The sequence below is a fragment of the Triturus cristatus genome, chromosome 11 (assembly GCF_964204655.1).
Source record: "Triturus cristatus chromosome 11, aTriCri1.1, whole genome shotgun sequence".
Taxonomy (NCBI): domain Eukaryota; kingdom Metazoa; phylum Chordata; class Amphibia; order Caudata; family Salamandridae; genus Triturus; species Triturus cristatus.
The window spans coordinates 937,438,248-937,465,879 of NC_140594.1; the positions used below are offsets into that span (position 1 = coordinate 937,438,248).

General features: G+C 40.5%; 1 long non-coding RNA gene across 1 annotated transcript; it reads left to right on the top strand.

Annotated features, from left to right (window-relative positions):
• The first annotated feature begins 2,431 nt into the window (after nt 1-2,431).
• On the top strand, nt 2,432-27,251 carry LOC146785698 (uncharacterized). The gene is made up of 19 exons (XR_014970769.1): nt 2,432-2,542; nt 3,794-3,914; nt 5,132-5,284; nt 6,536-6,658; nt 7,910-8,030; nt 9,248-9,400; nt 10,652-10,772; nt 11,990-12,142; nt 13,394-13,517; nt 14,769-14,892; nt 16,144-16,266; nt 17,518-17,640; nt 18,892-19,014; nt 20,266-20,388; nt 21,606-21,757; nt 23,009-23,131; nt 24,383-24,504; nt 25,756-25,878; nt 27,130-27,251. It is a non-coding gene; the product is annotated as an uncharacterized LOC146785698 (long non-coding RNA).
• Nucleotides 27,252-27,632: the final 381 nt, after the last annotated feature.

A 27,632-nucleotide genomic window follows, 5' to 3' on the forward strand; every position in this document is an offset into this window, starting at 1 on the left:
AATGTTCCATTTGAGCAAATTGCTGCCTTTGAGGCTGAAATGTACTACCTCATTTCAGAACGAGCGTGTTACATTCTCATGGAAGGAAGCTCATTTCACCTCTTCTCCTGCACTCCCTATGTTGGACTCTGATTCTCAAGATGGATTGTTAAGGATAATCTGTTTATGTATCTCCATCCGACTTTCAAAAAGGCCCCAGTGCTTTGAGTGGTTCAGAGTCCTTTACCATTCCCCCTCCTACTTGCCTTGTAGTCATGAATACAGATAGTAACCTACTGCATAACTTCTGATCTCATCCTCCTGTGTGGTCAGCTGCCACAAGGACAATTTGTCCAGTGGTGCGCTGACATCATAAAGCTAATCAGATGTTGTCTGACATGAGGGCCACTCTGTTGCCTAGCAAGCTGACATCATAAAGCTAAAGCAAGATGTTGTCGGACATGAGGGCCACTCTGTTGGCTAACAAGCAGTAGGATACATTGATGTTGGTAACTAAATGAGTAGCAGGGTGGACAGGATGTCCAACTGAAAACTAAGATGAAAGAAATTAGGAAAGTTTTTGAGACTTGTCATTTTGTATCAACGTACGTTTGAGGATAAGAGTCATCTTCACCATTTCTGAAGTGGTGGGAATTGGCTAAAATGGAGATGGTCATTATGCTATTCATAGTTTTTATTATTCCCATGAACTGTGGCATAACCCTTACTCTCAACTTATCAGCTGGCTTAATTGCTACTGGTGTACCATATCCTAAAACAAAAGAAGTGAGAATGGTTCACTGCCACTTGGCTGGCAAAAACATCTATTGATCTATGTCCTAATGTACGCGCTACAGTTGTTTAGAGAGTTTTAGCAAATGAGGCAAGGGATGCAGAGAAGTATGCGAGGATAAAAAGCTAAAATTGAGATTTGATTTTCTAATGAGCTGTTGATTTACACAATAAAAGACTCCATAGTATTGATCTGTTTACCCTTCATAAAAATCAAGATTTTTTTGTATCGCTTATAGAAAATGTGCTAACAGTGGACTTTTCCATCTGCAGATTATACTGAATGACCACCGGTGGCAGTGTTTCACAACCGAGTTTCTCTGAATTGCCGAGACTGAAGGAAAAAAAAAAAAAAGGAAGTCTTCCGGCATACGGCATCATTTTACCAATTTATATGGTAAGTAAAACTCCCAATCATTCCTTTAGGCATTAAAAAGTTCACAGCATCAGCATGTCTTCACTAGCTTGTAGTGGGAGACTGTGCCTGAATAGAATTTCTGTCAAGCTGAAAGTAATATGGATCACATTGTGTTGGTCATAATAATTCATAAAAGCCCGGCTGTCTCCAACGCTACTAAAGCCTGCTTTAGATCCTGGAACTAGCAATGTTCCATTCGAGCAAATTGCTGCCTTTGAGGCTGAAATGTACTACCTCATTTCAGAACGAGCGTGTTACATTCTCATGGAAGGAAGCTCATTTCACCTCTTCTCCTGCACTCCCTATGTTGGACTCTGATTCTCAAGATGGATTGTTAAGGATAATCTGTTTATGTATCTCCATCCGACTTTCAAAAAGGCCCCAGTGCTTTGAGTGGTTCAGAGTCCTTTACCATTCCCCCTCCTACTTGCCTTGTAGTCATGAATACAGATAGTAACCTACTGCATAACTTCTGATCTCATCCTCCTGTGTGGTCAGCTGCCACAAGGACAATTTGTCCAGTGGTGCGCTGACATCATAAAGCTAATCAGATGTTGTCTGACATGAGGGCCACTCTGTTGCCTAGCAAGCTGACATCATAAAGCTAAAGCAAGATGTTGTCGGACATGAGGGCCACTCTGTTGGCTAACAAGCAGTAGGATACATTGATGTTGGTAACTAAATGAGTAGCAGGGTGGACAGGATGTCCAACTGAAAACTAAGATGAAAGAAATTAGGAAAGTTTTTGAGACTTGTCATTTTGTATCAACGTACGTTTGAGGATAAGAGTCATCTTCACCATTTCTGAAGTGGTGGGAATTGGCTAAAATGGAGATGGTCATTATGCTATTCATAGTTTTTATTATTCCCATGAACTGTGGCATAACCCTTACTCTCAACTTATCAGCTGGCTTAATTGCTACTGGTGTACCATATCCTAAAACAAAAGAAGTGAGAATGGTTCACTGCCACTTGGCTGGCAAAAACATCTATTGATCTATGTCCTAATGTACGCGCTACAGTTGTTTAGAGAGTTTTAGCAAATGAGGCAAGGGATGCAGAGAAGTATGCGAGGATAAAAAGCTAAAATTGAGATTTGATTTTCTAATGAGCTGTTGATTTACACAATAAAAGACTCCATAGTATTGATCTGTTTACCCTTTATAAAAATCAAGATTTTTTTGTATCGCTTATAGAAAATGTGCTAACAGTGGACTTTTCCATCTGCAGATTATACTGAATGACCACCGGTGGCAGTGTTTCACAACCGAGTTTCTCTGAATTGCCGAGACTGAAGGAAAAAAAAAAAATTGAAGTCTTCCGGCATACGGCATCATTTTACCAATTTATATGGTAAGTAAAACTCCCAATCATTCCTTTAGGCATTAAAAAGTTCACAGCATCAGCATGTCCTCACTAGCTTGTAGTGGGAGACTGTGCCTGAATAGAATTTCTGTCAAGCTGAAAGTAATATGGATCACATTGTGTTGGTCATAATAATTCATAAAAGCCCGGCTGTCTCCAACGCTACTAAAGCCTGCTTTAGATCCTGGAACTAGCAATGTTCCATTCGAGCAAATTGCTGCCTTTGAGGCTGAAATGTACTACCTCATTTCAGAACGAGCGTGTTACATTCTCATGGAAGGAAGCTCATTTCACCTCTTCTCCTGCACTCCCTATGTTGGACTCTGATACTCAAGATGGATTGTTAAGGATAATCTGTTTATGTATCTCCATCCGACTTTCAAAAAGGCCCCAGTGCTTTGAGTGGTTCAGAGTCCTTTACCATTCCCCCTCCTACTTGCCTTGTAGTCATGAATACAGATAGTAACCTACTGCATAACTTCTGATCTCATCCTCCTGTGTGGTCAGCTGCCACAAGGACAATTGGTCCAGTGGTGCGCTGACATCATAAAGCTAATCAGATGTTGTCTGACATGAGGGCCACTCTGTTGCCTAGCAAGCTGACATCATAAAGCTAAAGCAAGATGTTGTCGGACATGAGGGCCACTCTGTTGGCTAACAAGCAGTAGGATACATTGATGTTGGTAACTAAATGAGTAGCAGGGTGGACAGGATGTCCAACTGAAAACTAAGATGAAAGAAATTAGGAAAGTTTTTGAGACTTGTCATTTTGTATCAACGTACGTTTGAGGATAAGAGTCATCTTCACCATTTCTGAAGTGGTGGGAATTGGCTAAAATGGAGATGGTCATTATGCTATTCATAGTTTTTATTATTCCCATGAACTGTGGCATAACCCTTACTCTCAAATTATCAGCTGGCCTAATTGCTACTGGTGTACCATATCCTAAAACAAAAGAAGTGAGAATGGTTCACTGCCACTTGGCTGGCAAAAACATCTATTGATCTATGTCCTAATGTACGCGCTACAGTTGTTTAGAGAGTTTTAGCAAATGAGGCAAGGGATGCAGAGAAGTATGCGAGGATAAAAAGCTAAAATTGAGATTTGATTTTCTAATGAGCTGTTGATTTACACAATAAAAGACGCCATAGTATTGATCTGTTTACCCTTTATAAAAATCAAGATTTTTTTGTATTGCTTATAGAAAATGTGCTAACAGTGGACTTTTCCATCTGCAGATCATACTGAATGACCACCGGTGGCAGTGTTTCACAACCGAGTTTCTCTGAATTGCCGAGACTGAAGAAAAAAAAAAATGGAAGTCTTCCGGCATACGGCATCATTTTACCAATTTATATGGTAAGTAAAACTCCCAATCATTCCTTTAGGCATTAAAAAGTTCACAGCATCAGCATGTCCTCACTAGCTTGTAGTGGGAGACTGTGCCTGAATAGAATTTCTGTCAAGCTGAAAGTAATATGGATCACATTGTGTTGGTCATAATAATTCATAAAAGCCCGGCTGTCTCCAACGCTACTAAAGCCTGCTTTAGATCCTGGAACTAGCAATGTTCCATTCGAGCAAATTGCTGCCTTTGAGGCTGAAATGTACTACCTCATTTCAGAACGAGCATGTTACATTCTCACGGAAGGAAGCTCATTTCACCTCTTCTCCTGCACTCCCTATGTTGGACTCTGATACTCAAGATGGATTGTTAAGGATAATCTGTTTATGTATCTCCATCCGACTTTCAAAAAGGCCCCAGTGCTTTGAGTGGTTCAGAGTCCTTTACCATTCCCCCTCCTACTTGCCTTGTAGTCATGAATACAGATAGTAACCTACTGCATAACTTCTGATGTCATCCTCCTGTGTGGTCAGCTGCCACAAGGACAATTGGTCCAGTGGTGCGCTGACATCATAAAGCTAATCAGATGTTGTCTGACATGAGGGCCACTCTGTTGCCTAGCAAGCTGACATCATAAAGCTAAAGCAAGATGTTGTCGGACATGAGGGCCACTCTGTTGGCTAACAAGCAGTAGGATACATTGATGTTGGTAACTAAATGAGTAGCAGGGTGGACAGGATGTCCAACTGAAAACTAAGATGAAAGAAATTAGGAAAGTTTTTGAGACTTCTCGTTTTGTATCAACGTACGTTTGAGGATAAGAGTCATCTTCACCATTTCTGAAGTGGTGGGAATTGGCTAAAATGGAGATGGTCATTATGCTATTCATAGTTTTTATTATTCCCATGAACTGTGGCATAACCCTTACTCTCAACTTATCAGCTGGCTTAATTGCTACTGGTGTACCATATCCTAAAACAAAAGAAGTGAGAATGGTTCACTGCCACTAGGCTGGCAAAAACATCTATTGATCTATGTCCTAATGTACGCGCTACAGTTGTTTAGAGAGTTTTAGCAAATGAGGCAAGGGATGCAGAGAAGTATGCGAGGATAAAAAGCTAAAATTGAGATTTGATTTTCTAATGAGCTGTTGATTTACACAATAAAAGACTCCATAGTATTGATCTGTTTACCCATTATAAAAATCAAGATTTTTTTGTATTGCTTATAGAAAATGTGCCAACAGTGGACGTTTCCATCTGCTGATTATACTGAATGACCACCGGTGGCAGTGTTTCACAACAGTTTCTCTGAATTGCCGAGACTGAAGGAAAAAAAAAAAGGAAGTCTTCCGGCATACGGCATCATTTTACCAATTTATATGGTAAGTAAAACTCCCAATCATTCCTTTAGGCATTAAAAAGTTCACAGCATCAGCATGTCCTCACTAGCTTGTAGTGGGAGACTGTGCCTGAATAGAATTTCTGTCAAGCTGAAAGTAATATGGATCACATTGTGTTGGTCATAATAATTCATAAAAGCCCGGCTGTCTCCAACGTTACTAAAGCCTGCTTTAGGTCCTGGAACTAGCAATGTTCCATTCGAGCAAATTGCTGCCTTTGAGGCTGAAATGTACTACCTCATTTCAGAACGAGCGTGTTACATTCTCACGGAAGGAAGCTCATTTCACCTCTTCTCCTGCACTCCGTATGTTGGACTCTGATACTCAAGATGGATTGTTAAGGATAATCTGTTTATGTATCTCCATCCGACTTTCAAAAAGGCCCCAGTGCTTTGAGTGGTTCAGAGTCCTTTACCATTCCCCCTCCTACTTGCCGTGTAGTCATGAATACAGATAGTAACCTACTGCATAACTTCTGATGTCATCCTCCTGTGTGGTCAGCTGCCACAAGGACAATTGGTCCAGTGGTGCGCTGACATCATAAAGCTAATCAGATGTTGTCTGACATGAGGGCCACTCTGTTGCCTAGCAAGCTGACATCATAAAGCTAAAGCAAGATGTTGTCGGACATGAGGGCCACTCTGTTGGCTAACAAGCAGTAGGATACATTGATGTTGGTAACTAAATGAGTAGCAGGGTGGACAGGATGTCCAACTGAAAACTAAGATGAAAGAAATTAGGAAAGTTTTTGAGACTTGTCATTTTGTATCAACGTACGTTTGAGGATAAGAGTCATCTTCACCATTTCTGAAGTGGTGGGAATTGGCTAAAATGGAGATGGTCATTATGCTATTCATAGTTTTTATTATTCCCATGAACTGTGGCATAACCCTTACTCTCAACTTATCAGCTGGCTTAATTGCTACTGGTGTACCATATCCTAAAACAAAAGAAGTGAGAATGGTTCACTGCCACTTGGCTGGCAAAAACATCTATTGATCTATGTCCTAATGTACGCGCTACAGTTGTTTAGAGAGTTTTAGCAAATGAGGCAAGGGATGCAGAGAAGTATGCGAGGATAAAAAGCTAAAATTGAGATTTGATTTTCTAATGAGCTGTTGATTTACACAATAAAAGACTCCATAGTATTGATCTGTTTACCCTTTATAAAAATCAAGATTTTTTTGTATCGCTTATAGAAAATGTGCTAACAGTGGACTTTTCCATCTGCAGATTATACTGAATGACCACCGGTGGCAGTGTTTCACAACCGAGTTTCTCTGAATTGCCGAGACTGAAGGAAAAAAAAAAAATTGAAGTCTTCCGGCATACGGCATCATTTTACCAATTTATATGGTAAGTAAAACTCCCAATCATTCCTTTAGGCATTAAAAAGTTCACAGCATCAGCATGTCCTCACTAGCTTGTAGTGGGAGACTGTGCCTGAATAGAATTTCTGTCAAGCTGAAAGTAATATGGATCACATTGTGTTGGTCATAATAATTCATAAAAGCCCGGCTGTCTCCAACGCTACTAAAGCCTGCTTTAGATCCTGGAACTAGCAATGTTCCATTCGAGCAAATTGCTGCCTTTGAGGCTGAAATGTACTACCTCATTTCAGAACGAGCGTGTTACATTCTCATGGAAGGAAGCTCATTTCACCTCTTCTCCTGCACTCCCTATGTTGGACTCTGATACTCAAGATGGATTGTTAAGGATAATCTGTTTATGTATCTCCATCCGACTTTCAAAAAGGCCCCAGTGCTTTGAGTGGTTCAGAGTCCTTTACCATTCCCCCTCCTACTTGCCTTGTAGTCATGAATACAGATAGTAACCTACTGCATAACTTCTGATCTCATCCTCCTGTGTGGTCAGCTGCCACAAGGACAATTGGTCCAGTGGTGCGCTGACATCATAAAGCTAATCAGATGTTGTCTGACATGAGGGCCACTCTGTTGCCTAGCAAGCTGACATCATAAAGCTAAAGCAAGATGTTGTCGGACATGAGGGCCACTCTGTTGGCTAACAAGCAGTAGGATACATTGATGTTGGTAACTAAATGAGTAGCAGGGTGGACAGGATGTCCAACTGAAAACTAAGATGAAAGAAATTAGGAAAGTTTTTGAGACTTGTCATTTTGTATCAACGTACGTTTGAGGATAAGAGTCATCTTCACCATTTCTGAAGTGGTGGGAATTGGCTAAAATGGAGATGGTCATTATGCTATTCATAGTTTTTATTATTCCCATGAACTGTGGCATAACCCTTACTCTCAAATTATCAGCTGGCCTAATTGCTACTGGTGTACCATATCCTAAAACAAAAGAAGTGAGAATGGTTCACTGCCACTTGGCTGGCAAAAACATCTATTGATCTATGTCCTAATGTACGCGCTACAGTTGTTTAGAGAGTTTTAGCAAATGAGGCAAGGGATGCAGAGAAGTATGCGAGGATAAAAAGCTAAAATTGAGATTTGATTTTCTAATGAGCTGTTGATTTACACAATAAAAGACGCCATAGTATTGATCTGTTTACCCTTTATAAAAATCAAGATTTTTTTGTATTGCTTATAGAAAATGTGCTAACAGTGGACTTTTCCATCTGCAGATCATACTGAATGACCACCGGTGGCAGTGTTTCACAACCGAGTTTCTCTGAATTGCCGAGACTGAAGAAAAAAAAAAATGGAAGTCTTCCGGCATACGGCATCATTTTACCAATTTATATGGTAAGTAAAACTCCCAATCATTCCTTTAGGCATTAAAAAGTTCACAGCATCAGCATGTCCTCACTAGCTTGTAGTGGGAGACTGTGCCTGAATAGAATTTCTGTCAAGCTGAAAGTAATATGGATCACATTGTGTTGGTCATAATAATTCATAAAAGCCCGGCTGTCTCCAACGCTACTAAAGCCTGCTTTAGATCCTGGAACTAGCAATGTTCCATTCGAGCAAATTGCTGCCTTTGAGGCTGAAATGTACTACCTCATTTCAGAACGAGCATGTTACATTCTCACGGAAGGAAGCTCATTTCACCTCTTCTCCTGCACTCCCTATGTTGGACTCTGATACTCAAGATGGATTGTTAAGGATAATCTGTTTATGTATCTCCATCCGACTTTCAAAAAGGCCCCAGTGCTTTGAGTGGTTCAGAGTCCTTTACCATTCCCCCTCCTACTTGCCTTGTAGTCATGAATACAGATAGTAACCTACTGCATAACTTCTGATGTCATCCTCCTGTGTGGTCAGCTGCCACAAGGACAATTGGTCCAGTGGTGCGCTGACATCATAAAGCTAATCAGATGTTGTCTGACATGAGGGCCACTCTGTTGCCTAGCAAGCTGACATCATAAAGCTAAAGCAAGATGTTGTCGGACATGAGGGCCACTCTGTTGGCTAACAAGCAGTAGGATACATTGATGTTGGTAACTAAATGAGTAGCAGGGTGGACAGGATGTCCAACTGAAAACTAAGATGAAAGAAATTAGGAAAGTTTTTGAGACTTCTCGTTTTGTATCAACGTACGTTTGAGGATAAGAGTCATCTTCACCATTTCTGAAGTGGTGGGAATTGGCTAAAATGGAGATGGTCATTATGCTATTCATAGTTTTTATTATTCCCATGAACTGTGGCATAACCCTTACTCTCAACTTATCAGCTGGCTTAATTGCTACTGGTGTACCATATCCTAAAACAAAAGAAGTGAGAATGGTTCACTGCCACTAGGCTGGCAAAAACATCTATTGATCTATGTCCTAATGTACGCGCTACAGTTGTTTAGAGAGTTTTAGCAAATGAGGCAAGGGATGCAGAGAAGTATGCGAGGATAAAAAGCTAAAATTGAGATTTGATTTTCTAATGAGCTGTTGATTTACACAATAAAAGACTCCATAGTATTGATCTGTTTACCCATTATAAAAATCAAGATTTTTTTGTATTGCTTATAGAAAATGTGCCAACAGTGGACGTTTCCATCTGCTGATTATACTGAATGACCACCGGTGGCAGTGTTTCACAACAGTTTCTCTGAATTGCCGAGACTGAAGGAAAAAAAAAAAGGAAGTCTTCCGGCATACGGCATCATTTTACCAATTTATATGGTAAGTAAAACTCCCAATCATTCCTTTAGGCATTAAAAAGTTCACAGCATCAGCATGTCCTCACTAGCTTGTAGTGGGAGACTGTGCCTGAATAGAATTTCTGTCAAGCTGAAAGTAATATGGATCACATTGTGTTGGTCATAATAATTCATAAAAGCCCGGCTGTCTCCAACGTTACTAAAGCCTGCTTTAGGTCCTGGAACTAGCAATGTTCCATTCGAGCAAATTGCTGCCTTTGAGGCTGAAATGTACTACCTCATTTCAGAACGAGCGTGTTACATTCTCACGGAAGGAAGCTCATTTCACCTCTTCTCCTGCACTCCGTATGTTGGACTCTGATACTCAAGATGGATTGTTAAGGATAATCTGTTTATGTATCTCCATCCGACTTTCAAAAAGGCCCCAGTGCTTTGAGTGGTTCAGAGTCCTTTACCATTCCCCCTCCTACTTGCCGTGTAGTCATGAATACAGATAGTAACCTACTGCATAACTTCTGATGTCATCCTCCTGTGTGGTCAGCTGCCACAAGGACAATTGGTCCAGTGGTGCGCTGACATCATAAAGCTAATCAGATGTTGTCTGACATGAGGGCCACTCTGTTGCCTAGCAAGCTGACATCATAAAGCTAAAGCAAGATGTTGTCGGACATGAGGGCCACTCTGTTGGCTAACAAGCAGTAGGATACATTGATGTTGGTAACTAAATGAGTAGCAGGGTGGACAGGATGTCCAACTGAAAACTAAGATGAAAGAAATTAGGAAAGTTTTTGAGACTTGTCATTTTGTATCAACGTACGTTTGAGGATAAGAGTCATCTTCACCATTTCTGAAGTGGTGGGAATTGGCTAAAATGGAGATGGTCATTATGCTATTCATAGTTTTTATTATTCCCATGAACTGTGGCATAACCCTTACTCTCAAATTATCAGCTGGCTTAATTGCTACTGGTGTACCATATCCTAAAACAAAAGAAGTGAGAATGGTTCACTGCCACTTGGCTGGCAAAAACATCTATTGATCTATGTCCTAATGTACGCGCTACAGTTGTTTAGAGAGTTTTAGCAAATGAGGCAAGGGATGCAGAGAAGTATGCGAGGATAAAAAGCTAAAATTGAGATTTGATTTTCTAATGAGCTGTTGATTTACACAATAAAAGACGCCATAGTATTGATCTGTTTACCCTTTATAAAAATCAAGATTTTTTTGTATTGCTTATAGAAAATGTGCTAACAGTGGACTTTTCCATCTGCAGATCATACTGAATGACCACCGGTGGCAGTGTTTCACAACCGAGTTTCTCTGAATTGCCGAGACTGAAGAAAAAAAAAAATGGAAGTCTTCCGGCATACGGCATCATTTTACCAATTTATATGGTAAGTAAAACTCCCAATCATTCCTTTAGGCATTAAAAAGTTCACAGCATCAGCATGTCCTCACTAGCTTGTAGTGGGAGACTGTGCCTGAATAGAATTTCTGTCAAGCTGAAAGTAATATGGATCACATTGTGTTGGTCATAATAATTCATAAAAGCCCGGCTGTCTCCAACGCTACTAAAGCCTGCTTTAGATCCTGGAACTAGCAATGTTCCATTCGAGCAAATTGCTGCCTTTGAGGCTGAAATGTACTACCTCATTTCAGAACGAGCGTGTTACATTCTCACGGAAGGAAGCTCATTTCACCTCTTCTCCTGCACTCCCTATGTTGGACTCTGATACTCAAGATGGATTGTTAAGGATAATCTGTTTATGTATCTCCATCCGACTTTCAAAAAGGCCCCAGTGCTTTGAGTGGTTCAGAGTCCTTTACCATTCCCCCTCCTACTTGCCTTGTAGTCATGAATACAGATAGTAACCTACTGCATAACTTCTGATGTCATCCTCCTGTGTGGTCAGCTGCCACAAGGACAATTGGTCCAGTGGTGCGCTGACATCATAAAGCTAATCAGATGTTGTCTGACATGAGGGCCACTCTGTTGCCTAGCAAGCTGACATCATAAAGCTAAAGCAAGATGTTGTCGGACATGAGGGCCACACTGTTGGCTAACAAGCAGTAGGATACATTGATGTTGGTAACTAAATGAGTAGCAGGGTGGACAGGATGTCCAACTGAAAACTAAGATGAAAGAAATTAGGAAAGTTTTTGAGACTTCTCGTTTTGTATCAACGTACGTTTGAGGATAAGAGTCATCTTCACCATTTCTGAAGTGGTGGGAATTGGCTAAAATGGAGATGGTCATTATGCTATTCATAGTTTTTATTATTCCCATGAACTGTGGCATAACCCTTACTCTCAACTTATCAGCTGGCTTAATTGCTACTGGTGTACCATATCCTAAAACAAAAGAAGTGAGAATGGTTCACTGCCACTAGGCTGGCAAAAACATCTATTGATCTATGTCCTAATGTACGCGCTACAGTTGTTTAGAGAGTTTTAGCAAATGAGGCAAGGGATGCAGAGAAGTATGCGAGGATAAAAAGCTAAAATTGAGATTTGATTTTCTAATGAGCTGTTGATTTACACAATAAAAGACTCCATAGTATTGATCTGTTTACCCATTATAAAAATCAAGATTTTTTTGTATTGCTTATAGAAAATGTGCCAACAGTGGACGTTTCCATCTGCTGATTATACTGAATGACCACCGGTGGCAGTGTTTCACAACAGTTTCTCTGAATTGCCGAGACTGAAGGAAAAAAAAAAAGGAAGTCTTCCGGCATACGGCATCATTTTACCAATTTATATGGTAAGTAAAACTCCCAATCATTCCTTTAGGCATTAAAAAGTTCACAGCATCAGCATGTCCTCACTAGCTTGTAGTGGGAGACTGTGCCTGAATAGAATTTCTGTCAAGCTGAAAGTAATATGGATCACATTGTGTTGGTCATAATAATTCATAAAAGCCCGGCTGTCTCCAACGTTACTAAAGCCTGCTTTAGGTCCTGGAACTAGCAATGTTCCATTCGAGCAAATTGCTGCCTTTGAGGCTGAAATGTACTACCTCATTTCAGAACGAGCGTGTTACATTCTCACGGAAGGAAGCTCATTTCACCTCTTCTCCTGCACTCCGTATGTTGGACTCTGATACTCAAGATGGATTGTTAAGGATAATCTGTTTATGTATCTCCATCCGACTTTCAAAAAGGCCCCAGTGCTTTGAGTGGTTCAGAGTCCTTTACCATTCCCCCTCCTACTTGCCGTGTAGTCATGAATACAGATAGTAACCTACTGCATAACTTCTGATGTCATCCTCCTGTGTGGTCAGCTGCCACAAGGACAATTGGTCCAGTGGTGCGCTGACATCATAAAGCTAATCAGATGTTGTCGGACATGAGGGCCACTCTGTTGCCTAGCAAGCTGACATCATAAAGCTAAAGCAAGATGTTGTCGGACATGAGGGCCACTCTGTTGGCTAACAAGCAGTAGGATACATTGATGTTGGTAACTAAATGAGTAGCAGGGTGGACAGGATGTCCAACTGAAAACTAAGATGAAAGAAATTAGGAAAGTTTTTGAGACTTGTCATTTTGTATCAACGTACGTTTGAGGATAAGAGTCATCTTCACCATTTCTGAAGTGGTGGGAATTGGCTAAAATGGAGATGGTCATTATGCTATTCATAGTTTTTATTATTCCCATGAACTGTGGCATAACCCTTACTCTCAACTTATCAGCTGGCTTAATTGCTACTGGTGTACCATATCCTAAAACAAAAGAAGTGAGAATGGTTCACTGCCACTTGGCTGGCAAAAACATCTATTGATCTATGTCCTAATGTACGCGCTACAGTTGTTTAGAGAGTTTTAGCAAATGAGGCAAGGGATGCAGAGAAGTATGCGAGGATAAAAAGCTAAAATTGAGATTTGATTTTCTAATGAGCTGTTGATTTACACAATAAAAGACTCCATAGTATTGATCTGTTTACCCTTTATAAAAATCAAGATTTTTTTGTATCGCTTATAGAAAATGTGCTAACAGTGGACTTTTCCATCTGCAGATTATACTGAATGACCACCGGTGGCAGTGTTTCACAACCGAGTTTCTCTGAATTGCCGAGACTGAAGGAAAAAAAAAAAAAAGGAAGTCTTCCGGCATACGGCATCATTTTACCAATTTATATGGTAAGTAAAACTCCCAATCATTCCTTTAGGCATTAAAAAGTTCACAGCATCAGCATGTCCTCACTAGCTTGTAGTGGGAGACTGTGCCTGAATAGAATTTCTGTCAAGCTGAAAGTAATATGGATCACATTGTGTTGGTCATAATAATTCATAAAAGCCCGGCTGTCTCCAACGCTACTAAAGCCTGCTTTAGATCCTGGAACTAGCAATGTTCCATTCGAGCAAATTGCTGCCTTTGAGGCTGAAATGTACTACCTCATTTCAGAACGAGCGTGTTACATTCTCACGGAAGGAAGCTCATTTCACCTCTTCTCCTGCACTCCCTATGTTGGACTCTGATACTCAAGATGGATTGTTAAGGATAATCTGTTTATGTATCGCCATCCGACTTTCAAAAAGGCCCCAGTGCTTTGAGTGGTTCAGAGTCCTTTACCATTCCCCCTCCTACTTGCCTTGTAGTCATGAATACAGATAGTAACCTACTGCATAACTTCTGATCTCATCCTCCTGTGTGGTCAGCTGCCACAAGGACAATTGGTCCAGTGGTGCGCTGACATCATAAAGCTAATCAGATGTTGTCTGACATGAGGGCCACTCTGTTGCCTAGCAAGCTGACATCATAAAGCTAAAGCAAGATGTTGTCGGACATGAGGGCCACTCTGTTGGCTAACAAGCAGTCGGATACATTGATGTTGGTAACTAAATGAGTAGCAGGGTGGACAGGATGTCCAACTGAAAACTAAGATGAAAGAAATTAGGAAAGTTTTTGAGACTTCTCGTTTTGTATCAACGTACGTTTGAGGATAAGAGTCATCTTCACCATTTCTGAAGTGGTGGGAATTGGCTAAAATGGAGATGGTCATTATGCTATTCATAGTTTTTATTATTCCCATGAACTGTGGCATAACCCTTACTCTCAACTTATCAGCTGGCTTAATTGCTACTGGTGTACCATATCCTAAAACAAAAGAAGTGAGAATGGTTCACTGCCACTTGGCTGGCAAAAACATCTATTGATCTATGTCCTAATGTACGCGCTACAGTTGTTTAGAGAGTTTTAGCAAATGAGGCAAGGGATGCAGAGAAGTATGCGAGGATAAAAAGCTAAAATTGAGATTTGATTTTCTAATGAGCTGTTGATTTACACAATAAAAGACTCCATAGTATTGATCTGTTTACCCTTTATAAAAATCAAGATTTTTTTGTATCGCTTATAGAAAATGTGCTAACAGTGGACTTTTCCATCTGCAGATTATACTGAATGACCACCGGTGGCAGTGTTTCACAACCGAGTTTCTCTGAATTGCCGAGACTGAAGGAAAAAAAAAAAAAAGGAAGTCTTCCGGCATACGGCATCATTTTACCAATTTATATGGTAAGTAAAACTCCCAATCATTCCTTTAGGCATTAAAAAGTTCACAGCATCAGCATGTCCTCACTAGCTTGTAGTGGGAGACTGTGCCTGAATAGAATTTCTGTCAAGCTGAAAGTAATATGGATCACATTGTGTTGGTCATAATAATTCATAAAAGCCCGGCTGTCTCCAACGCTACTAAAGCCTGCTTTAGATCCTGGAACTAGCAATGTTCCATTCGAGCAAATTGCTGCCTTTGAGGCTGAAATGTACTACCTCATTTCAGAACGAGCGTGTTACATTCTCACGGAAGGAAGCTCATTTCACCTCTTCTCCTGCACTCCCTATGTTGGACTCTGATACTCAAGATGGATTGTTAAGGATAATCTGTTTATGTATCGCCATCCGACTTTCAAAAAGGCCCCAGTGCTTTGAGTGGTTCAGAGTCCTTTACCATTCCCCCTCCTACTTGCCTTGTAGTCATGAATACAGATAGTAACCTACTGCATAACTTCTGATCTCATCCTCCTGTGTGGTCAGCTGCCACAAGGACAATTGGTCCAGTGGTGCGCTGACATCATAAAGCTAATCAGATGTTGTCTGACATGAGGGCCACTCTGTTGCCTAGCAAGCTGACATCATAAAGCTAAAGCAAGATGTTGTCGGACATGAGGGCCACTCTGTTGGCTAACAAGCAGTCGGATACATTGATGTTGGTAACTAAATGAGTAGCAGGGTGGACAGGATGTCCAACTGAAAACTAAGATGAAAGAAATTAGGAAAGTTTTTGAGACTTCTCGTTTTGTATCAACGTACGTTTGAGGATAAGAGTCATCTTCACCATTTCTGAAGTGGTGGGAATTGGCTAAAATGGAGATGGTCATTATGCTATTCATAGTTTTTATTATTCCCATGAACTGTGGCATAACCCTTACTCTCAACTTATCAGCTGGCTTAATTGCTACTGGTGTACCATATCCTAAAACAAAAGAAGTGAGAATGGTTCACTGCCACTTGGCTGGCAAAAACATCTATTGATCTATGTCCTAATGTACGCGCTACAGTTGTTTAGAGAGTTTTAGCAAATGAGGCAAGGGATGCAGAGAAGTATGCGAGGATAAAAAGCTAAAATTGAGATTTGATTTTCTAATGAGCTGTTGATTTACACAATAAAAGACTCCATAGTATTGATCTGTTTACCCTTTATAAAAATCAAGATTTTTTTGTATCGCTTATAGAAAATGTGCTAACAGTGGACTTTTCCATCTGCAGATTATACTGAATGACCACCGGTGGCAGTGTTTCACAACCGAGTTTCTCTGAATTGCCGAGACTGAAGGAAAAAAAAAAAATTGAAGTCTTCCGGCATACGGCATCATTTTACCAATTTATATGGTAAGTAAAACTCCCAATCATTCCTTTAGGCATTAAAAAGTTCACAGCATCAGCATGTCCTCACTAGCTTGTAGTGGGAGACTGTGCCTGAATAGAATTTCTGTCAAGCTGAAAGTAATATGGATCACATTGTGTTGGTCATAATAATTCATAAAAGCCCGGCTGTCTCCAACGCTACTAAAGCCTGCTTTAGATCCTGGAACTAGCAATGTTCCATTCGAGCAAATTGCTGCCTTTGAGGCTGAAATGTACTACCTCATTTCAGAACGAGCGTGTTACATTCTCATGGAAGGAAGCTCATTTCACCTCTTCTCCTGCACTCCCTATGTTGGACTCTGATTCTCAAGATGGATTGTTAAGGATAATCTGTTTATGTATCTCCATCCGACTTTCAAAAAGGCCCCAGTGCTTTGAGTGGTTCAGAGTCCTTTACCATTCCCCCTCCTACTTGCCTTGTAGTCATGAATACAGATAGTAACCTACTGCATAACTTCTGATCTCATCCTCCTGTGTGGTCAGCTGCCACAAGGACAATTTGTCCAGTGGTGCGCTGACATCATAAAGCTAATCAGATGTTGTCTGACATGAGGGCCACTCTGTTGCCTAGCAAGCTGACATCATAAAGCTAAAGCAAGATGTTGTCGGACATGAGGGCCACTCTGTTGGCTAACAAGCAGTCGGATACATTGATGTTGGTAACTAAATGAGTAGCAGGGTGGACAGGATGTCCAACTGAAAACTAAGATGAAAGAAATTAGGAAAGTTTTTGAGACTTCTCGTTTTGTATCAACGTACGTTTGAGGATAAGAGTCATCTTCACCATTTCTGAAGTGGTGGGAATTGGCTAAAATGGAGATGGTCATTATGCTATTCATAGTTTTTATTATTCCCATGAACTGTGGCATAACCCTTACTCTCAACTTATCAGCTGGCTTAATTGCTACTGGTGTACCATATCCTAAAACAAAAGAAGTGAGAATGGTTCACTGCCACTTGGCTGGCAAAAACATCTATTGATCTATGTCCTAATGTACGCGCTACAGTTGTTTAGAGAGTTTTAGCAAATGAGGCAAGGGATGCAGAGAAGTATGCGAGGATAAAAAGCTAAAATTGAGATTTGATTTTCTAATGAGCTGTTGATTTACACAATAAAAGACTCCATAGTATTGATCTGTTTACCCTTTATAAAAATCAAGATTTTTTTGTATCGCTTATAGAAAATGTGCTAACAGTGGACTTTTCCATCTGCAGATTATACTGAATGACCACCAGTGGCAGTGTTTCACAACCGAGTTTCTCTGAATTGCCGAGACTGAAGAAAAAAAAAAAAATTGAAGTCTTCCGGCATACGGCATCATTTTACCAATTTATATGGTAAGTAAAACTCCCAATCATTCCTTTAGGCATTAAAAAGTTCACAGCATCAGCATGTCCTCACTAGCTTGTAGTGGGAGACTGTGCCTGAATAGAATTTCTGTCAAGCTGAAAGTAATATGGATCACATTGTGTTGGTCATAATAATTCATAAAAGCCCGGCTGTCTCCAACGCTACTAAAGCCTGCTTTAGATCCTGGAACTAGCAATGTTCCATTCGAGCAAATTGCTGCCTTTGAGGCTGAAATGTACTACCTCATTTCAGAACGAGCGTGTTACATTCTCACGGAAGGAAGCTCATTTCACCTCTTCTCCTGCACTCCCTATGTTGGACTCTGATACTCAAGATGGATTGTTAAGGATAATCTGTTTATGTATCTCCATCCGACTTTCAAAAAGGCCCCAGTGCTTTGAGTGGTTCAGAGTCCTTTACCATTCCCCCTCCTACTTGCCTTGTAGTCATGAATACAGATAGTAACCTACTGCATAACTTCTGATGTCATCCTCCTGTGTGGTCAGCTGCCACAAGGACAATTGGTCCAGTGGTGCGCTGACATCATGAAGCTAATCAGATGTTGTCTGACATGAGGGCCACTCTGTTGCCTAGCAAGCTGACATCATAAAGCTAAAGCAAGATGTTGTCGGACATGAGGGCCACTCTGTTGGCTAACAAGCAGTAGGATACATTGATGTTGGTAACTAAATGAGTAGCAGGGTGGACAGGATGTCCAACTGAAAACTAAGATGAAAGAAATTAGGAAAGTTTTTGAGACTTCTCGTTTTGTATCAACGTACGTTTGAGGATAAGAGTCATCTTCACCATTTCTGAAGTGGTGGGAATTGGCTAAAATGGAGATGGTCATTATGCTATTCATAGTTTTTATTATTCCCATGAACTGTGGCATAACCCTTACTCTCAACTTATCAGCTGGCTTAATTGCTACTGGTGTACCATATCCTAAAACAAAAGAAGTGAGAATGGTTCACTGCCACTAGGCTGGCAAAAACATCTATTGATCTATGTCCTAATGTACGCGCTACAGTTGTTTAGAGAGTTTTAGCAAATGAGGCAAGGGATGCAGAGAAGTATGCGAGGATAAAAAGCTAAAATTGAGATTTGATTTTCTAATGAGCTGTTGATTTACACAATAAAAGACTCCATAGTATTGATCTGTTTACCCTTTATAAAAATCAAGATTTTTTTGTATCGCTTATAGAAAATGTGCTAACAGTGGACTTTTCCATCTGCAGATTATACTGAATGACCACCGGTGGCAGTGTTTCACAACCGAGTTTCTCTGAATTGCCGAGACTGAAGGAAAAAAAAAAAATTGAAGTCTTCCGGCATACGGCATCATTTTACCAATTTATATGGTAAGTAAAACTCCCAATCATTCCTTTAGGCATTAAAAAGTTCACAGCATCAGCATGTCCTCACTAGCTTGTAGTGGGAGACTGTGCCTGAATAGAATTTCTGTCAAGCTGAAAGTAATATGGATCACATTGTGTTGGTCATAATAATTCATAAAAGCCCGGCTGTCTCCAACGCTACTAAAGCCTGCTTTAGATCCTGGAACTAGCAATGTTCCATTCGAGCAAATTGCTGCCTTTGAGGCTGAAATGTACTACCTCATTTCAGAACGAGCGTGTTACATTCTCATGGAAGGAAGCTCATTTCACCTCTTCTCCTGCACTCCCTATGTTGGACTCTGATTCTCAAGATGGATTGTTAAGGATAATCTGTTTATGTATCTCCATCCGACTTTCAAAAAGGCCCCAGTGCTTTGAGTGGTTCAGAGTCCTTTACCATTCCCCCTCCTACTTGCCTTGTAGTCATGAATACAGATAGTAACCTACTGCATAACTTCTGATCTCATCCTCCTGTGTGGTCAGCTGCCACAAGGACAATTTGTCCAGTGGTGCGCTGACATCATAAAGCTAATCAGATGTTGTCTGACATGAGGGCCACTCTGTTGCCTAGCAAGCTGACATCATAAAGCTAAAGCAAGATGTTGTCGGACATGAGGGCCACTCTGTTGGCTAACAAGCAGTCGGATACATTGATGTTGGTAACTAAATGAGTAGCAGGGTGGACAGGATGTCCAACTGAAAACTAAGATGAAAGAAATTAGGAAAGTTTTTGAGACTTCTCGTTTTGTATCAACGTACGTTTGAGGATAAGAGTCATCTTCACCATTTCTGAAGTGGTGGGAATTGGCTAAAATGGAGATGGTCATTATGCTATTCATAGTTTTTATTATTCCCATGAACTGTGGCATAACCCTTACTCTCAACTTATCAGCTGGCTTAATTGCTACTGGTGTACCATATCCTAAAACAAAAGAAGTGAGAATGGTTCACTGCCACTTGGCTGGCAAAAACATCTATTGATCTATGTCCTAATGTACGCGCTACAGTTGTTTAGAGAGTTTTAGCAAATGAGGCAAGGGATGCAGAGAAGTATGCGAGGATAAAAAGCTAAAATTGAGATTTGATTTTCTAATGAGCTGTTGATTTACACAATAAAAGACTCCATAGTATTGATCTGTTTACCCTTTATAAAAATCAAGATTTTTTTGTATCGCTTATAGAAAATGTGCTAACAGTGGACTTTTCCATCTGCAGATTATACTGAATGACCACCAGTGGCAGTGTTTCACAACCGAGTTTCTCTGAATTGCCGAGACTGAAGAAAAAAAAAAAAATTGAAGTCTTCCGGCATACGGCATCATTTTACCAATTTATATGGTAAGTAAAACTCCCAATCATTCCTTTAGGCATTAAAAAGTTCACAGCATCAGCATGTCCTCACTAGCTTGTAGTGGGAGACTGTGCCTGAATAGAATTTCTGTCAAGCTGAAAGTAATATGGATCACATTGTGTTGGTCATAATAATTCATAAAAGCCCGGCTGTCTCCAACGCTACTAAAGCCTGCTTTAGATCCTGGAACTAGCAATGTTCCATTCGAGCAAATTGCTGCCTTTGAGGCTGAAATGTACTACCTCATTTCAGAACGAGCGTGTTACATTCTCACGGAAGGAAGCTCATTTCACCTCTTCTCCTGCACTCCCTATGTTGGACTCTGATACTCAAGATGGATTGTTAAGGATAATCTGTTTATGTATCTCCATCCGACTTTCAAAAAGGCCCCAGTGCTTTGAGTGGTTCAGAGTCCTTTACCATTCCCCCTCCTACTTGCCTTGTAGTCATGAATACAGATAGTAACCTACTGCATAACTTCTGATGTCATCCTCCTGTGTGGTCAGCTGCCACAAGGACAATTGGTCCAGTGGTGCGCTGACATCATGAAGCTAATCAGATGTTGTCTGACATGAGGGCCACTCTGTTGCCTAGCAAGCTGACATCATAAAGCTAAAGCAAGATGTTGTCGGACATGAGGGCCACTCTGTTGGCTAACAAGCAGTAGGATACATTGATGTTGGTAACTAAATGAGTAGCAGGGTGGACAGGATGTCCAACTGAAAACTAAGATGAAAGAAATTAGGAAAGTTTTTGAGACTTCTCGTTTTGTATCAACGTACGTTTGAGGATAAGAGTCATCTTCACCATTTCTGAAGTGGTGGGAATTGGCTAAAATGGAGATGGTCATTATGCTATTCATAGTTTTTATTATTCCCATGAACTGTGGCATAACCCTTACTCTCAACTTATCAGCTGGCTTAATTGCTACTGGTGTACCATATCCTAAAACAAAAGAAGTGAGAATGGTTCACTGCCACTAGGCTGGCAAAAACATCTATTGATCTATGTCCTAATGTACGCGCTACAGTTGTTTAGAGAGTTTTAGCAAATGAGGCAAGGGATGCAGAGAAGTATGCGAGGATAAAAAGCTAAAATTGAGATTTGATTTTCTAATGAGCTGTTGATTTACACAATAAAAGACTCCATAGTATTGATCTGTTTACCCATTATAAAAATCAAGATTTTTTTGTATTGCTTATAGAAAATGTGCCAACAGTGGACTTTTCCATCTGCTGATTATACTGAATGACCACCGGTGGCAGTGTTTCACAACAGTTTCTCTGAATTGCCGAGACTGAAGGAAAAAAAAAAGGAAGTCTTCCGGCATACGGCATCATTTTACCAATTTATATGGTAAGTAAAACTCCCAATCATTCCTTTAGGCATTAAAAAGTTCACAGCATCAGCATGTCCTCACTAGCTTGTAGTGGGAGACTGTGCCTGAATAGAATTTCTGTCAAGCTGAAAGTAATATGGATCACATTGTGTTGGTCATAATAATTCATAAAAGCCCGGCTGTCTCCAACGTTACTAAAGCCTGCTTTAGATCCTGGAACTAGCAATGTTCCATTCGAGCAAATTGCTGCCTTTGAGGCTGAAATGTACTACCTCATTTCAGAACGAGCGTGTTACATTCTCACGGAAGGAAGCTCATTTCACCTCTTCTCCTGCACTCCGTATGTTGGACTCTGATACTCAAGATGGATTGTTAAGGATAATCTGTTTATGTATCTCCATCCGACTTTCAAAAAGGCCCCAGTGCTTTGAGTGGTTCAGAGTCCTTTACCATTCCCCCTCCTACTTGCCTTGTAGTCATGAATACAGATAGTAACCTACTGCATAACTTCTGATGTCATCCTCCTGTGTGGTCAGCTGCCACAAGGACAATTGGTCCAGTGGTGCGCTGACATCATAAAGCTAATCAGATGTTGTCTGACATGAGGGCCACTCTGTTGCCTAGCAAGCTGACATCATAAAGCTAAAGCAAGATGTTGTCGGACATGAGGGCCACTCTGTTGGCTAACAAGCAGTAGGATACATTGATGTTGGTAACTAAATGAGTAGCAGGGTGGACAGGATGTCCAACTGAAAACTAAGATGAAAGAAATTAGGAAAGTTTTTGAGACTTGTCATTTTGTATCAACGTACGTTTGAGGATAAGAGTCATCTTCACCATTTCTGAAGTGGTGGGAATTGGCTAAAATGGAGATGGTCATTATGCTATTCATAGTTTTTATTATTCCCATGAACTGTGGCATAACCCTTACTCTCAACTTATCAGCTGGCTTAATTGCTACTGGTGTACCATATCCTAAAACAAAAGAAGTGAGAATGGTTCACTGCCACTTGGCTGGCAAAAACATCTATTGATCTATGTCCTAATGTACGCGCTACAGTTGTTTAGAGAGTTTTAGCAAATGAGGCAAGGGATGCAGAGAAGTATGCGAGGATAAAAAGCTAAAATTGAGATTTGATTTTCTAATGAGCTGTTGATTTACACAATAAAAGACTCCATAGTATTGATCTGTTTACCCTTTATAAAAATCAAGATTTTTTTGTATCGCTTATAGAAAATGTGCTAACAGTGGACTTTTCCATCTGCAGATTATACTGAATGACCACCGGTGGCAGTGTTTCACAACCGAGTTTCTCTGAATTGCCGAGACTGAAGGAAAAAAAAAAAAAGGAAGTCTTCCGGCATACGGCATCATTTTACCAATTTATATGGTAAGTAAAACTCCCAATCATTCCTTTAGGCATTAAAAAGTTCACAGCATCAGCATGTCCTCACTAGCTTGTAGTGGGAGACTGTGCCTGAATAGAATTTCTGTCAAGCTGAAAGTAATATGGATCACATTGTGTTGGTCATAATAATTCATAAAAGCCCGGCTGTCTCCAACGCTACTAAAGCCTGCTTTAGATCCTGGAACTAGCAATGTTCCATTCGAGCAAATTGCTGCCTTTGAGGCTGAAATGTACTACCTCATTTCAGAACGAGCGTGTTACATTCTCACGGAAGGAAGCTCATTTCACCTCTTCTCCTGCACTCCCTATGTTGGACTCTGATACTCAAGATGGATTGTTAAGGATAATCTGTTTATGTATCTCCATCCGACTTTCAAAAAGGCCCCAGTGCTTTGAGTGGTTCAGAGTCCTTTACCATTCCCCCTCCTACTTGCCTTGTAGTCATGAATACAGATAGTAACCTACTGCATAACTTCTGATCTCATCCTCCTGTGTGGTCAGCTGCCACAAGGACAATTGGTCCAGTGGTGCGCTGACATCATAAAGCTAATCAGATGTTGTCTGACATGAGGGCCACTCTGTTGCCTAGCAAGCTGACATCATAAAGCTAAAGCAAGATGTTGTCGGACATGAGGGCCACTCTGTTGGCTAACAAGCAGTAGGATACATTGATGTTGGTAACTAAATGAGTAGCAGGGTGGACAGGATGTCCAACTGAAAACTAAGATGAAAGAAATTAGGAAAGTTTTTGAGACTTGTCATTTTGTATCAACGTACGTTTGAGGATAAGAGTCATCTTCACCATTTCTGAAGTGGTGGGAATTGGCTAAAATGGAGATGGTCATTATGCTATTCATAGTTTTTATTATTCCCATGAACTGTGGCATAACCCTTACTCTCAACTTATCAGCTGGCTTAATTGCTACTGGTGTACCATATCCTAAAACAAAAGAAGTGAGAATGGTTCACTGCCACTTGGCTGGCAAAAACATCTATTGATCTATGTCCTAATGTACGCGCTACAGTTGTTTAGAGAGTTTTAGCAAATGAGGCAAGGGATGCAGAGAAGTATGCGAGGATAAAAAGCTAAAATTGAGATTTGATTTTCTAATGAGCTGTTGATTTACACAATAAAAGACTCCATAGTATTGATCTGTTTACCCTTTATAAAAATCAAGATTTTTTTGTATCGCTTATAGAAAATGTGCTAACAGTGGACTTTTCCATCTGCAGATTATACTGAATGACCACCGGTGGCAGTGTTTCACAACCGAGTTTCTCTGAATTGCCGAGACTGAAGGAAAAAAAAAAATTGAAGTCTTCCGGCATACGGCATCATTTTACCAATTTATATGGTAAGTAAAACTCCCAATCATTCCTTTAGGCATTAAAAAGTTCACAGCATCAGCATGTCCTCACTAGCTTGTAGTGGGAGACTGTGCCTGAATAGAATTTCTGTCAAGCTGAAAGTAATATGGATCACATTGTGTTGGTCATAATAATTCATAAAAGCCCGGCTGTCTCCAACGCTACTAAAGCCTGCTTTAGATCCTGGAACTAGCAATGTTCCATTCGAGCAAATTGCTGCCTTTGAGGCTGAAATGTACTACCTCATTTCAGAACGAGCGTGTTACATTCTCATGGAAGGAAGCTCATTTCACCTCTTCTCCTGCACTCCCTATGTTGGACTCTGATACTCAAGATGGATTGTTAAGGATAATCTGTTTATGTATCTCCATCCGACTTTCAAAAAGGCCCCAGTGCTTTGAGTGGTTCAGAGTCCTTTACCATTCCCCCTCCTACTTGCCTTGTAGTCATGAATACAGATAGTAACCTACTGCATAACTTCTGATCTCATCCTCCTGTGTGGTCAGCTGCCACAAGGACAATTGGTCCAGTGGTGCGCTGACATCATAAAGCTAATCAGATGTTGTCTGACATGAGGGCCACTCTGTTGCCTAGCAAGCTGACATCATAAAGCTAAAGCAAGATGTTGTCGGACATGAGGGCCACTCTGTTGGCTAACAAGCAGTAGGATACATTGATGTTGGTAACTAAATGAGTAGCAGGGTGGACAGGATGTCCAACTGAAAACTAAGATGAAAGAAATTAGGAAAGTTTTTGAGACTTGTCATTTTGTATCAACGTACGTTTGAGGATAAGAGTCATCTTCACCATTTCTGAAGTGGTGGGAATTGGCTAAAATGGAGATGGTCATTATGCTATTCATAGTTTTTATTATTCCCATGAACTGTGGCATAACCCTAACTCTCAAATTATCAGCTGGCTTAATTGCTACTGGTGTACCATATCCTAAAACAAAAGAAGTGAGAATGGTTCACTGCCACTTGGCTGGCAAAAACATCTATTGATCTATGTCCTAATGTACGCGCTACAGTTGTTTAGAGAGTTTTAGCAAATGAGGCAAGGGATGCAGAGAAGTATGCGAGGATAAAAAGCTAAAATTGAGATTTGATTTTCTAATGAGCTGTTGATTTACACAATAAAAGACTCCATAGTATTGATCTGTTTACCCATTATAAAAATCAAGATTTTTTTGTATCGCTTATAGAAAATGTGCTAACAGTGGACTTTTCCATCTGCAGATTATACTGAATGACCACCGGTGGCAGTGTTTCACAACCGAGTTTCTCTGAATTGCCGAGACTGAAGGAAAAAAAAAAAAAGGAAGTCTTCCGGCATACGGCATCATTTTACCAATTTATATGGTAAGTAAAACTCCCAATCATTCCTTTAGGCATTAAAAAGTTCACAGCATCAGCATGTCCTCACTAGCTTGTAGTGGGAGACTGTGCCTGAATAGAATTTCTGTCAAGCTGAAAGTAATATGGATCACATTGTGTTGGTCATAATAATTCATAAAAGCCCGGCTGTCTCCAACGCTACTAAAGCCTGCTTTAGATCCTGGAACTAGCAATGTTCCATTCGAGCAAATTGCTGCCTTTGAGGCTGAAATGTACTACCTCATTTCAGAACGAGCGTGTTACATTCTCACGGAAGGAAGCTCATTTCACCTCTTCTCCTGCACTCCCTATGTTGGACTCTGATACTCAAGATGGATTGTTAAGGATAATCTGTTTATGTATCTCCATCCGACTTTCAAAAAGGCCCCAGTGCTTTGAGTGGTTCAGAGTCCTTTACCATTCCCCCTCCTACTTGCCTTGTAGTCATGAATACAGATAGTAACCTACTGCATAACTTCTGATCTCATCCTCCTGTGTGGTCAGCTGCCACAAGGACAATTGGTCCAGTGGTGCGCTGACATCATAAAGCTAATCAGATGTTGTCTGACATGAGGGCCACTCTGTTGCCTAGCAAGCTGACATCATAAAGCTAAAGCAAGATGTTGTCGGACATGAGGGCCACTCTGTTGGCTAACAAGCAGTAGGATACATTGATGTTGGTAACTAAATGAGTAGCAGGGTGGACAGGATGTCCAACTGAAAACTAAGATGAAAGAAATTAGGAAAGTTTTTGAGACTTGTCATTTTGTATCAACGTACGTTTGAGGATAAGAGTCATCTTCACCATTTCTGAAGTGGTGGGAATTGGCTAAAATGGAGATGGTCATTATGCTATTCATAGTTTTTATTATTCCCATGAACTGTGGCATAACCCTTACTCTCAACTTATCAGCTGGCTTAATTGCTACTGGTGTACCATATCCTAAAACAAAAGAAGTGAGAATGGTTCACTGCCACTTGGCTGGCAAAAACATCTATTGATCTATGTCCTAATGTACGCGCTACAGTTGTTTAGAGAGTTTTAGCAAATGAGGCAAGGGATGCAGAGAAGTATGCGAGGATAAAAAGCTAAAATTGAGATTTGATTTTCTAATGAGCTGTTGATTTACACAATAAAAGACTCCATAGTATTGATCTGTTTACCCTTTATAAAAATCAAGATTTTTTTGTATCGCTTATAGAAAATGTGCTAACAGTGGACTTTTCCATCTGCAGATTATACTGAATGACCACCGGTGGCAGTGTTTCACAACCGAGTTTCTCTGAATTGCCGAGACTGAAGGAAAAAAAAAAATTGAAGTCTTCCGGCATACGGCATCATTTTACCAATTTATATGGTAAGTAAAACTCCCAATCATTCCTTTAGGCATTAAAAAGTTCACAGCATCAGCATGTCCTCACTAGCTTGTAGTGGGAGACTGTGCCTGAATAGAATTTCTGTCAAGCTGAAAGTAATATGGATCACATTGTGTTGGTCATAATAATTCATAAAAGCCCGGCTGTCTCCAACGCTACTAAAGCCTGCTTTAGATCCTGGAATTAGCAATGTTCCATTCGAGCAAATTGCTGCCTTTGAGGCTGAAATGTACTACCTCATTTCAGAACGAGCGTGTTACATTCTCATGGAAGGAAGCTCATTTCACCTCTTCTCCTGCACTCCCTATGTTGGACTCTGATACTCAAGATGGATTGTTAAGGATAATCTGTTTATGTATCTC